General features: G+C 51.9%; 1 protein-coding gene across 1 annotated transcript in view; it reads left to right on the plus strand.

Annotated features, from left to right (window-relative positions):
* The window catches only part of LOC134737084 (uncharacterized), a 311,572-nt gene that overhangs the window by 42,369 nt on the left and 256,070 nt on the right, over positions 1 to 13,133 (plus strand). The gene's annotated exons all lie outside the window — the stretch shown is intronic.

Below are 13,133 nucleotides of genomic sequence, written 5' to 3' on the forward strand. Positions count from 1 at the left end.
TAAAAATACAAAAAAAAAAATTAGTCGGGCGTGGTGGCGGGCACCTGTAGTCCCAGCTACTCGGAGAGGCTGAGGCAGGAGAATGGCGTGAACCCGGGAGGCGGAGCTTGCAGTGAGCCGAGATTGCGCCACTGCACTCCAGCCTGGGCGACAGAGCAAGACTCCGTCTCAAAAAAAAAAAAAAAAAAAAAAAAGAAAAGCAATTTCAACAAAAGCCAAAATTGACAAATGGGATCTAATTAAACTAAAGAGCTTCCGCACAGCAAAAGAAACTACCATCAGAGTCAACAGGGAGCCTACAGAATGGGAGAAAATTTTTGCAATCTATCCATCTGACCAAGGCTAATATCCAGAATCTACAAAGAACTTAAACAAATTTACAGGGGAAACAAACAAAAAACAACCCCATCAAAAAGTGGTCAAGGGATGTGAATAGACACTTCTCAAAAGAAGACATTTATACGGCCAACAAACAAATGAAAAAAAAAAACAACAAAAAAAAACTCATCATCACTGGTCATTAGAGAAATGCAATCAAAACCACAATGAGATACCATCTCATGCCAGTTGTAATGGTGATCATTAAAAAGTCAGGGAAGAACAGATGCTGGAGAGGATGTGGGGAAATAGGGATGCTTTTACACTGTTGGTGGGAGTGTAAATTAGTTCAACCATTGTGGAAGACAGTGGGGTGATTCCTCAAGGATCTAGAACCAGAAATACCATTTGACCCAGCAATCCAATTACTGGGTATATACCCAAAGGATTATAAATCATTCTACTATAAAGACACATGCACATATATGTTTATAGCAGCACTTTTTACAATAGCAAAGACCTGGAACCAACCCAAATGCCCAACACTGATAGACTGGATAAAGAAAATGTGGCACATATACACCATAGAATACTATGCAGCCATAAAAAAGAATGCATTCATGTCCTTTGCAGGGACTTGGATGAAGCTGGAAACTATCATTTTCAGCAAACTAACACAGGAACGAAAAACCAAACACCACATGTTCTCATTCATAAGCGGGAGTTGAATAATGAGAACGTATGGACACAGGGAGGGGAACATCATACACTGGGGCCTGTTGGGGGATGGGGGGCAAGGGGAGGGATGGCATTAGGAGAAATACCTAGTGCATGTGGGGCTTAAAACCTAGATGATGGGTTGATGGGTGCAGCAAACCACCATGGCACATGCATATCTATGTAACAAACCTGCGTGTTCTGCACATGTATCCCAGAACTTACAGCATAAACAAATGAACAAACAAATAAAAACCCTCCATAAAAACCCTATCCCCAGGCTTCCCATTGTATCTCCTTACTTTTTTTGAAATCCTGAACAGCCTGTTCCTGTTGATTGAGTGAATGAGCATTCTCTGAAATTGAAGTGAGCGAGTTCTCCATCACTAGAGGTAATCAAGAAGAGGTTGGAATCACACACAATTGGATGAGGTAAATAGAATTCACGTACTAGATAGACTATGCAGGCCTAAGATTGTTTAGTATTCATGGAGTTATTTTATGAACACTAGTATCTTCCTGCCTCATCAACTAGTCCCTCCCTCTGTAGCCCCACATCCTGGTCTTTGATCAGTTCCCTGACACCCTTCCCTGGGCACCACAGGACCTTTGCACTTGCTGGTCCCAGATGTTAGAATGCTCTTTCCCCAGCTTGTTGAAAAGCTGATTCTCATCCTAACTTTATTATCACCTACTCAGACCACCCCTTGTAATAGACTCATTACCTAACCTCCATTATTTCTCATCACTGGATGCTGTTGAATTTCACTGTGGCACCAGTCATAGTCTGTAAAAAAATTTATTAAATTATTTGGCTCTTTGTTTTCGGCGTGACTCCTCCGCTGGAGAAAAGAAACTGACTTTGTCCTTGAACTCTGTGTTGTCTGATTCTCAGTGGGTGGTTCATACATATTCCTTTCTTAAAATTAATTTTAATTTTTATTTTACGTTCCGAGGTACATGTGCAGGATGTGCAGATTTGTTGCATGGGTAACTGTGTGCCATGGTGGTTTGCGGCACCTATCAACCCATCACCTAGTTATTAAGCCCAGCATGCATTAGCTATTTTTTCTATGAAAGGTGAGCAAATGCTTGTATGCAGGCTGCAGAGGGTTAGGTCAAGGCTGAACCGTGTAGTCTAAATTTTGGAGTGACTGCAGTGAAGCCCCTCCATGGTGGAAGAAAATGGAATGTCCTTGTTGGAGCTGGCCAGAACTGGGCAGATCCAGAGGCTGGAGGTAATGGCAATAACGCTGACTGCTAATAATAAAATAAGAACATAAAAGAGTGCTTACAGTGTGTTACAGGCGCTGCTTTAGGTGCATTACATCATTTAGTTTCCACAGTTGTCTCCGTGTTACAGAGGAGAGGACTGAGGCACAAAGTATTACAATAAGAAACTTGGCCCACAGTCAGCAAGCAAGAAAGCCTAGATTCATACCTGGGCATATGGCTTCAGAGTCCACACGCTTGTCGCCTGCACTGCGCTGAGAGGGGCTGCCGGGCAGGGAGTCCCCCACCTGCTCTCCGTTTTCAAACTCCCCATTTCACACCCATGCCAGGTGTGATGAAATGATGAAATCCTCTAGGTGATGGGCAGTGGACATGAGTGGTTCTGATTACAGTTGGCCTTCACTGGCCTGTCCCACACCTGAGGATATGGATTCTAGCCCATGGGACCATAAGCCAGCCCCGCTGAGGGTCTGTTATTTGTCTGGGAAGTGCCAGCGCTCTTTAGAATCTTGTTCATGACTGATAAACACCCCCATGCCCCTTCAGCCGTAATTATCACCTAGTCCCCAGAGAAGGGCCATGGGTGGGCTGACTGTAGAGATAGACGCTTGGGTCTCTGGCTGGGAACACCACGTGCAAGAGAAGAGGCCATGTGCTCGCCTTCCATCCAGCCGAAGTCTTTCTGGCCAAGGACTGCAGGCTTCGTGCAACACCTTTCAGCCTTTAAAAGGAAAAAAGAAGGCTGGGGGTGGGCCTCAGCTGCTGCCACTGACATTGTATCACTGAAGCTTTTTTTTTTTTTTTTTTTGAATACCGGAAATTAAGGGGAAGTTTAGAAACCTCATAATGGCTTCATGAACCATTGCACTTGGAAAATGTACTTTTGAAAAATTCCCTTGATTTATTGTTTTTCGGAAGCTGTAGATAACGTTAGAGTATATTATTCCTATATAATTTCCTGAGTTTTCTATGTCAATTACTTTGTTTTATTAAAGAGGAAAAGGAACTAATATTGATTGAGGCCCTTCTTTGTGCCAGGCTAAATGGTCATCCCTTTCAGTTATTAGTTACAAAGTGACCCTAGGAAGCAGAGAAGATGAGGATTGTTTAGCGATGGGGAAACGGAGCCAGGGGAGGAACTTGCCCCAAGCTCATGGCTAGGATTGGAATTCTGTCCCAGTGATCATAATCTTTTGTGTTGCCAGGTATGATCAGCCTATGTACTGCTTGCTTGACTTAGATTTTTGTGGGGTAGAGAATATCAGTTGTAGCTCTAAAAGGGTGTGATTATTTATGATTTTTTTTCTTTTTTTTGAGATGGAGTTTCACTCTTGTTGTCCAGGCTGGAGTGCAATGGTGCAATCTCGGCTCACTGCAACCTCCGCCTCCCGGGTTCAAGCGATTCTCCTGCCTCAGCCTCCTGAGTAGCTGGGATTACAGGCATGCGCCACCACACCCGGCTAATTTTGTATTTTCAGTAGTGATGGGGTTTCTCCATGTTGGTCAGGCTGGTCTCGAACTCCCGACCTCAGGTGATCCACCCGCCTCGGCCTCCCAAAGTGCTGGAATTATAGGCATGAGCCACTGCACCTGGCCTCATTTATGAATTTAAAAAATATATATGTATACATAATATCTGATTACATATCACATCATAATTTGCTGTAGAGTGAGCTGGTCCTTCCTAAAGTACTTGTTTTGCAAGGCTATGGATAGACACTGGTAATGAAGCCTGTGCTCAGAATTGTTGGGAATCTGTAGTTTAAAGGTTTGTCATTTGGAGGAATAGCGAGTGACTCAGCTTAAACCCTATGGGGTCAAAAACAAGGTCTAGCCGGGCGCGGTGGTTCATGCCTCTAATTCCAGTGTTTTGGGAGGCTGAGGCGAGTGGATTACCTGAGGCCAGGAGTTCAAGACCAGCCTGGCCAACATGGTGAAACCCCGTCTCTACTAAAAATACAAAATTTAGCTGGGTGTGGTGGCAGGCACCTGTGATCCTAGCTACTCAGGAGGCTGAAACAGGAGAATCGCTTGAACTTGGGAGGTGGAAGTTTCAGTGAGTCGAGATGGTGCCACTGGACTCCAACCTGGTCAACAGAGTGAGCCTGACTCTGATGATAGTAATAAATAATAATGGTAGCTTGTATTTATTGTTTACTACTATGTGCCAGACACTATTCTAGGTGCTTTTCATCAATTAGCTCATTTCATCTTCGTTATAACCCTATGTTCTAAGTATAGTCACGTACCACATAATGATGTGTGGATCAGCAATGGACTGTATATACAACGGTGGTCCTATGAGATTGTAATACAGTATTTTTACTGTACTTTTTCTATGTTTAGATATGATTAGATACACAAATGCTCACCATTGTATTAAGTTGACTCTGATGTTTAGTACGGTAACATGCCATTCAGGACTGCAGCCTAGGAGCAGTAGGCTGCACCATATAGTCCAGATGTGTAGTGAGTAGGCTGTCATCTAGTTTTGTGCAAGCTCACTCTGTAATGTTCGCACAACGAAATTGCCTAATGCCGCGTTTCTCAGAATGTATCTCTACCCTTAAGCAACGTGTGACTGTCCTATTATCATCACCCCATTTTACAGATGAAGGAGCTGTGGCAAGAAATTGACTAACTTGGCCCAAGGTCACCCATATCATAAAAGGCGGGCTGGGTGCAGTGGCTCATGCGTATAATTCCAGCACTTTGGGAGGCCAAGGGGAAGAGGATCACTTCGGGAGAGGAGTTTGAGACCAGCCTGGGCAACAGAGGGAGACCCTACCACTACCAAAAATATAAAAAAGTAGCCAGTCTTTTTTGGTGGCATAGACTTGTGGTCCCAGCTGCCCAGAAGGCTGAAGTGGAAGGATGGCTTGAGCCTGGGACGTCAAGGCTGCAGCGAGCCGTGATTATGCCACTGCACTCCAGCCTGGGTGAGACAGTGAGGTCCTATCTCAAAAAAAATAAATAAATAAAAAAATTAAAAAAAGAGCTGGGACTTGAAGCCAGATAATAAGGCAGGCAGAGGGCACGGGAAGTACCTAGATGGGTCATGAGCCCGTGCATCAGTCAGGGTCTAATGGCTTAGCTGAGGAAGGGAGGTTTAAGGAAGAGACTGTGGACAGAGGTGTTAGGGAAGGTGTCAGAGAAGGTTAAGGAACCAACATGGATCATGGGGGTGGTACAGTGTTGCCAGGGCTGGGGAGAATTGGCTGCAGTGTGGGGTACCCAGCCGCTGCCATGTGGAGAGGGACCTGTCACTCCTACCGTGAACTCTCCCTTCTTCTGCCCTCTGACCTCCTGCTGGTGCCTCCCATTGGCTAAACACAGTTGATGGCCAGTGCACTGGGGAGCTGTTGTTGGAGCCCACAGGCATCTGCTTCTTGGCACAGAGCAGACAATGGATTGAGTCAGGAGGGAGGGGAACTAGAGAATACCCAAGGGGATGAGGGGTCCCAATGGCTGGAGAGGAGTGAGCAGGTAAAGGGGGTAGAAGGTGAAGTTAGAGAGGCCAGGGGTCCACACTACACGGGGCCTTTGGCTTTCTTTGGAAGGAGCAGGAAGCCAGTGGAGGGTTTGAGAAGATGTGTGCATCACGGCCACTGCCATCAGGAGAACGTCTTTCTCTATGCTAGGTGTGAACAGTCACCCCTTCCTCTCCCTTTCTCAGGATGAGTGCTGAGAGGAAAAGGCCCTTTCCTCCAACGTCTTCAGAGGAGACGTCTGCCCAGTCCAGACTACGTGCCTCATGCCAGCCAGCCTGTAAATGACAGGAAAGAGAAAGGAGCAGTGTGTCTTAAAAGAGGATATTCTGGAACGTTTGATAATCAGAGCCTATTGTAAAGTCATGTTTTGAGTTACAGCATTTAAATCTTTGTTCCAGTGGAAAACTTTTACAGGCCGTCCTGGGCAAGTTGAATCCTGTTTGGATCTCCAAAGGCCTTAAAATAGTGTGGGATGCCGGGAGACTGGCTCCAAAAGGGAGGAGACCTGTGCTGGCAGCCCTGGCCACACCTTGGTGGGACCGGCCCCTGGCCTTGGGGACCCTGCCGCTCTCCTAGCTGTGCTTCCTCAGAGCTGGACACACAAAAGCTTTCTTGTCTGGATTTGTTCCCCTAAGAGGGTGGCACCGAACTGGCCCTGCCCATGCAGGAAGCTGGTCCTGTCCAGCCAAGGAATGAAAAGTTGGCCAGTATCTTCTCAGGCCACGCTACAGCCAAGTCTCTTTTAATGAGCTGGTTCTCTTAGGATGCCCAGGGGAGGGAGAACACACTTGAGTGGGATGGCGAGTGAAGAAGGAGGTGGCCATTCAGACAGCTTCCAGTTCTGTCAGGCTCTGCTGCTATGACCAAGGCACCAAGTCATCTGGAAACCCACTGCAGGCAGCAACCTCTTTTTCACCTTTATGTGCCCCAAAGCTTGCTCTGGGGATTGGTGGTTTGGGGTACAATGCTTGCTGTCTTTGAGTCCTCAGTCCTGTAAAATGGGGAAAGTATACATCAGAGGGCATTTGAGAGTAAGGTGAGAAGTGCTTGGCATGTGCCTGGCACATAGTACCTGTTCAGCAGATTCCCTTTCAGCTCAGGGTTAGATCTTCATCCACCTCTTGTTGGCCTGAAGGAAGGGGAGGTAGGTACTATTAGCCCCATTTATTTTATTATTATTTTTTTATTTTTCTTGAGACAGAGTCTCGCTCTGTCACCCAGGCTGGAGTGTGCAGTAGTGCCATCTTGGCTCACTGCAACCTTCACCTCCCAGGTTCAAGTGATCTTCCAGCCTCAGCCTCCCAAGTAGCTGGGATTACAGGCATGCATCACCACGCTTGGCTAATTTTTGTATTTTTAGTAGAGAGGGGGTTTTGCCATGTTGGCCAGTCTGGTCTTGAACTCCTGACCTCAAGTGATCTGCACACCTCAACCTCCCAAAGTGCTGGGATTATAGGCGTGAGCCACCACATGTGGCTTATCAGCTCCATTTTGTAGGAGGTGAAATTGGACAGCAAGAGGCTAAATGCCATGGCTTAGGTAAGATCTGTGGTAGCATCCAAGTCTTGACCCCAGACTTGGTGTACTTCTCATCACAGATGCAATTTTATGCCTCATCTGACCCAGGAGCTACACATCTGCTTTTTTCTTCTTCTTTCTGAGACAGTCTTACTCTGTCACCCAGGCTAGAGTGCAGTGGCGCGATCTTGGCTCACTGCAACCTCTGCCTCCCAGGTTCAAGTGATTCTCGTGCCTCAGCTTCCTGAGTAGCTGGGACCACAGGTGTGTGCCACTACCCCCAGCTAATTTTTGTCTTTTTAGTGGAGACAGGGTTTCACCATGTTGGCCAGGCTGGTCTTGAACTCCTGGCCTCAAGTGGTCTGCCTGCCTCTGCCTCCCAAAGTTCAGGGATTATAGGTGTGAGTCACAGAACCCAGCCGACACCTGTGTTTTTATTTGCAAATGCATGTTGATTCATTTTAAAGTTGCTTGCTTATTTATTTATTTATTTATTTATTTTTTAATATTTTACATGATTTTCTTTTTTTTTTTTATTAATTTTTGCATACAAAAACAATAAACATTTTCTAAAAATACATACAAACAAAAAGATGCGTATCAAACATATTAGGAAGGTTGCACATGGGAAGTCGGGGAATAGAAATGGGGAGTGGGAGTTAAAATAAATGAGAGAGGGACTTTATATGGATCAGTGATAATAACTCAATCCTCTATTTGACAAAGAAGAGGGAGAAGGAAGAGGAAGAAAAAGAAAGTGGGATAAAGGATCAGAAAGGGAAGAAAATAGAAAAAATTAGAGTATGACTCCAGGGTAGACCTGTTTTGTTGTCACTGAGTTGGTTGGTTGGTTTGTCTGTTGTATTCTTCATGTTTCGCCAAGTTGGCCAGACTGGTCTCGAACTCCTAGCCCGAAGTGATCAACCCGCCTCGCCCCCCAGAGTGCCGGGACCACAGGCGTGAGCCACCACGTCCAGCCCCCACATTGCTTCTGGCCTCCGTGGTAGACCTCCCATACGGAGCGGCCAGGCAGAGGAGCTCCTCACTTCTACCCAGACACAGGGCGGCCGGGCAGAGGAGCTCCTCACTTCCCAGACGGAGCGGCCAGGCAGAGACGCTCCTCACTTCTTCCCAGACGATAGGTGGCCGGGCAGAGGCGCTCCTCACTTCCCAGACGATGGGTGGCCGGGCAGAGGCGCTCCTCACTTCCCAGACGATGGGTGGCCGGGCAGAGGCGCTCCTCACCTCCCAGACGATGGGTGGCCGGGCAGAGGCGCTCCTCACTTCTTCCCGGACGATGGGTGGCCGGGCAGAGGCGCTCCTCACTTCCCAGACGATGGGTGGCCGGGCAGAGGCGCTCCTCACCTCCCAGACGATGGGTGGCCGGGCAGAGGCGCTCCTCACTTCTTCCCGGACGATGGGTGGCCGGGCAGAGGCGCTCCTCACTTCTTCCCGGACGGGGCGGCCGGGCAGAGGCGCTCCTCACTTCTTCCCGGACGGGGCGCCCGGGCAGAGGCTCTCCTCACTTCTTCCCGGACGGGGCGGCCGGGCAGAGGCGCTCCTCACTTCTTCCCGGACGGGGCGGCCGGGCAGAGGCGCTCCTCACTTCTTCCCGGACGGCGCGGCCGGGCAGAGGCGCTCCTCACTTCTTCCCGGACGGGGGCGGCCGGGCAGAGGCGCTCCTCACTTCTTCCCGGACGGGGGCGGCCGGGCAGAGGCGCTCCTCACTTCTTCCCGGACGGGGCGGCCGGGCAGAGGCGCTCCTCACTTCTTCCCGGACGGGGCGGCCGGGCAGAGGCTCTCCTCACTTCTTCCCGGACGGGGCGGCCGGGCAGAGGCGCTCCTCACTTCTTCCCGGACGGGGCGGCCGGGCAGAGGCGCTCCTCACTTCTTCCCGGACGGGGGCGGCCGGGCAGAGGCGCTCCTCACTTCTTCCCGGACGGGGGCGGCCGGGCAGAGGCGCTCCTCACTTCTTCCCGGACGGGGCGGCCGGGCAGAGGCGCTCCTCACTTCTTCCCGGACGGGGCGGCCGGGCAGAGGCGCTCCTCACTTCTTCCCGGACGGGGCGGCCGGGCAGAGGCGCTCCTCACTTCTTCCCGGACGGGGCGGCCGGGCAGAGGCGCTCCTCACTTCTTCCCGGACGGGGCGGCCGGGCAGAGACGCTCCTCACTTCCCAGACGGGGCGGCCGGGCAGAGGCGCTCCTCACTTCTTCCCGGACGGGGCGGCCGGGCAGAGGCGCTCCTCACTTCTTCCCGGACGGGGCGGCCGGGCAGAGGCGCTCCTCACTTCTTCCCGGACAGGGTGGCCGGGCAGAGGCGCTCCTCACTTCTTCCCAGACGGGGCGGCCGGGCAGAGGCGCTCCTCACCTCCCAGACGATGGGTGGCCGGGCAGAGGCGCTGCTCACTTCCCAGACGATGGGTGGCCGGACAGAGGCACTCCTCACTTCCCAGACGGTGGGAGGCCGGGCAGAGGCGCTCCTCACTTCCCAGACGATGGGTGGCCGGGCAGAGGCGCTCCTCACTTCCCAGACGGTGGGAGGCCGGGCAGAGGCGCTCCTCACTTCCCAGACGATGGGTGGCCGGGCAGAGGCGCTCCTCACCTCCCAGACAGGGCGGCCGGGCAGAGGCGCTCCTCACCTCCCAGGCAGGGCGGCCGGGCAGAGGCGCTCCTCATTTCCCAGACGGGGTGGCCGGGCAGAGGCGCTCCTCACTTCCCAGACGGTGGGTGGCCGGGCAGAGGCGCTCCTCACTTCCCAGACGGGGTGGCCGGGCAGAGGCGCTCCTCACTTCTTCCCGGACGGGGCGCCCGGGCAGAGGCGCTCCTCATTTCTTCCCGGACGGGGCGGCCGGGCAGAGGCGCTCCTCACTTCCCAGACGGGGCAGCCGGGCAGAGGCGCTCCTCACTTCTTCCCGGACGGGGCGGCCGGGCAGAGGCGCTCCTCACTTCTTCCCGGATGGGGCGGCCGGGCAGAGGCGCTCCTCACTTCCTGCCGGACGGGGCGGCCGGGCAGAGGCGCTCCTCAGTTCCCAGACGGGGTGGCCGGGCAGAGGCGCTCCTCAGTTCCCAGACGATGGGTGGCCGGGCAGAGGCGCTCCTCACTTCCCAGATGATGGGTGGCCAGGCAGAGGCGCTCCTCACTTCCCAGACGGGGCGGCCGGGCAGAGGCGCTCCTCACTTCTTCCCGGACGGGGCGCCCGGGCAGAGGCGCTCCTCATTTCTTCCCGGACGGGGCGGCCGGGCAGAGGCGCTCCTCACTTCCCAGACGGGGCAGCCGGGCAGAGGCGCTCCTCACTTCTTCCCGGACGGGGCGGCCGGGCAGAGGCGCTCCTCACTTCCTCCCGGACGGGGCGGCCAGGCAGAGGCGCTCCTCAGTTCCCAGACGGGGTGGCCGGGCAGAGGCGCTCCTCAGTTCCCAGACGATGGGTGGCCGGGCAGAGGCGCTCCTCACTTCCCAGATGATGGGTGGCCGGGCAGAGGCGCTCCTCACTTCCCAGACGGGGCAGCCGGGCAGAGGCGCTCCTCACTTCCCAGACGGTGGGTGGCCGGGCAGAGGCGCTCCTCACTTCCCAGACGGTGGGTGGCCGGGCAGAGGCGCTCCTCACTTCCCAGACGGTGGGTGGCCGGGCAGAGGCGCTCCTCACTTCCCAGACGGTGGGTGGCCGGGCAGAGGCGCTCCTCACTTCCCAGACGGGGCGGCCGGGCAGAGGCGCTCCCCTCCTCCCAGATGGGGCGGCGGCCGGTCAGGGGCTGCAATCCCAGCACCCTGGTAGGCCAAGGCAGGCGGCTGGGGGGCGGAGGCTGCCGCGAGGCCAGACCAGGCCACCGCACTCCAGCCCGGGCAACACCGAGCACTGGGTGAGCGAGACTCCGTCTGTAGTTCCAGTAGCTCGGGAGGCTGAGGCGGGCAGAGCACTCGGTGTGAGGAGCTGGCGACCAGCGTGGCCAAGATGGCGAACACGTGCCTGCAGTGAAAGGAGAAAAGGCAGGCAGCGGTGGCGCGTGCCGGCAGACCCAGGCAGTCCGCGGCGCGGGCAGCAGCAAGCCGAGTAGATTGCAGCGTGGGCCCGAGAGGGAAAAGAAGAAAGAAAGAAAGAAAAGGAAGGAAGGAAGGAGGGAGGGAGGGAGGGAGGGAAGGAAGGAAGGAAGGAAGGAAGGAAGGAAGGAAGGAAGGAAGGAAGGAAGGGTATTTATTTATTGAGATGGAGTCTCATTCTGTCGCCCAGGCTGGAGTGCAGTGGCGCAATCTTGGCTCACTGCAACCTCTGCCTCTCGTGTTCAAGTGATTCTCCTGCCTCAGCCTCCCGAGTAGCTGGGACTACAGGCGCCTGCTACCATGCCTGGCTAATTTTTGTATTTTTAGTAGAGACGGAGTTTCACCATATTGGCCAGGCTGATCTCGAACTCCTGACGTTGTGATCCACCCTCCTCGGCCTCCCAAAGTGCTTGGATTACAGGCGTGAGCCACCGCGCCTGTCTAAAGTTGTTATTTTAAAATTATTATTTATTTATATTTGTTATTATATTTTTTATTTTTATATATTTTGTTATTTTATTTTTAAAAGTTGTATGGCCCGTTTAAACTTTTGCAGAAGTAGTTTTCTAAATCCATGGATTTAATGCTTTCCTCATTAAATTTTTTATTTTAAATCAATTTAGAGTTTTTCAGACCAAAACTGGAAAACAGCTTTGCTCTTTTTTTTTTTTTTTTTTTTTAAGAAAGAATTTTGCTCTGTCGCCCACGCCGGAGTGTAGGAGTACAATCATATCTCACTGCAGGTTTCAACTCCTGGGCTCCAGTGATCCTCCTGCCTCAGCTTCCTGAATAGCTGGGAATGCAAGTGTGAGCTACCGCACCAGGCTATTTTTTTTTTAATTTAAATTTTTTTTGTAGAGATAGGATCTCTCTTTGTTGCTCAGGCTGGTCTTGAACTCCTGGCTTCAAGCAATCCTACCACCTCAGCCTCCCAGCGAGTTGGGATTAAAGGTGTGAGCCACTGTGCATGGCCTGTGTTGAATTTTTTGTCTCCCCATTCCCAAGTAGCAACTCTGGACTCCACAGAAAGGCCTAGTCTTTCCAAGACCCAGCCGTCTTGGAGGGTCATCTGTCCACTCCTCCAAAGAGGGTGAGACAGGGCCAATAATGAAGTGATCAGTGTGCACCAGCCCTCCCTCTTGCTTCGGAAGAGACCTTTTCATCCCTGAGCCAATTAATCAATTTCAAGAGATAGCATCTGAGTGAGATGGGTCACCAAAAAGTCACAGAGGCCCTCAGCTCCTGTGCGGGCTCTCAAAGGGAGTTGAATGAGGTGGCATTAACAGATCGCCTAGTACCCAACTTCCTAGAGTTCGTATAGTAGAAAGCAAGTAGCATAGGGCTAGAAGGCCAGGTCACAATACCCTCTCTGGAGTCTTCTGAATGTATGACCAATAGGCAAGAGCCTGTTTCCTGGTCTACAGAAGTGACAGATGGGACCCTACCTACCATACAGGTTGTGAGGATAAAAATAGTGATATGGGCTGGGCACGGTGGCACATGCCTGTAATCCCGGCACTTTGGGAGGCTGAGGCGGGTGGATCACTTGAGGTCAGGAGTTTGAGACCAACCAGGACAACATGGCAAAACCCCATCTCTACTAAAAATACAAAAATTAGCCGAGTGTGATGGTGCATGCCTGTAATCCCAGCTACTCAAGAGGGAATTGCTTGAACCTGGGAGGTGGAGGTTGTGGTGAGTTGGGATCATGCCACTGCACTCCAGCTTGGGCAACAGAGCGAGACTCTGTCTCAAAAAACAAACAAACAACAAAACAGGTAATATGGTTGGAAGAGGTTTATCATTGCCAGGTATTTGTAA

Source organism: Symphalangus syndactylus, chromosome 7 (genome assembly GCF_028878055.3).
Source record: "Symphalangus syndactylus isolate Jambi chromosome 7, NHGRI_mSymSyn1-v2.1_pri, whole genome shotgun sequence".
Classification (NCBI taxonomy): domain Eukaryota; kingdom Metazoa; phylum Chordata; class Mammalia; order Primates; family Hylobatidae; genus Symphalangus; species Symphalangus syndactylus.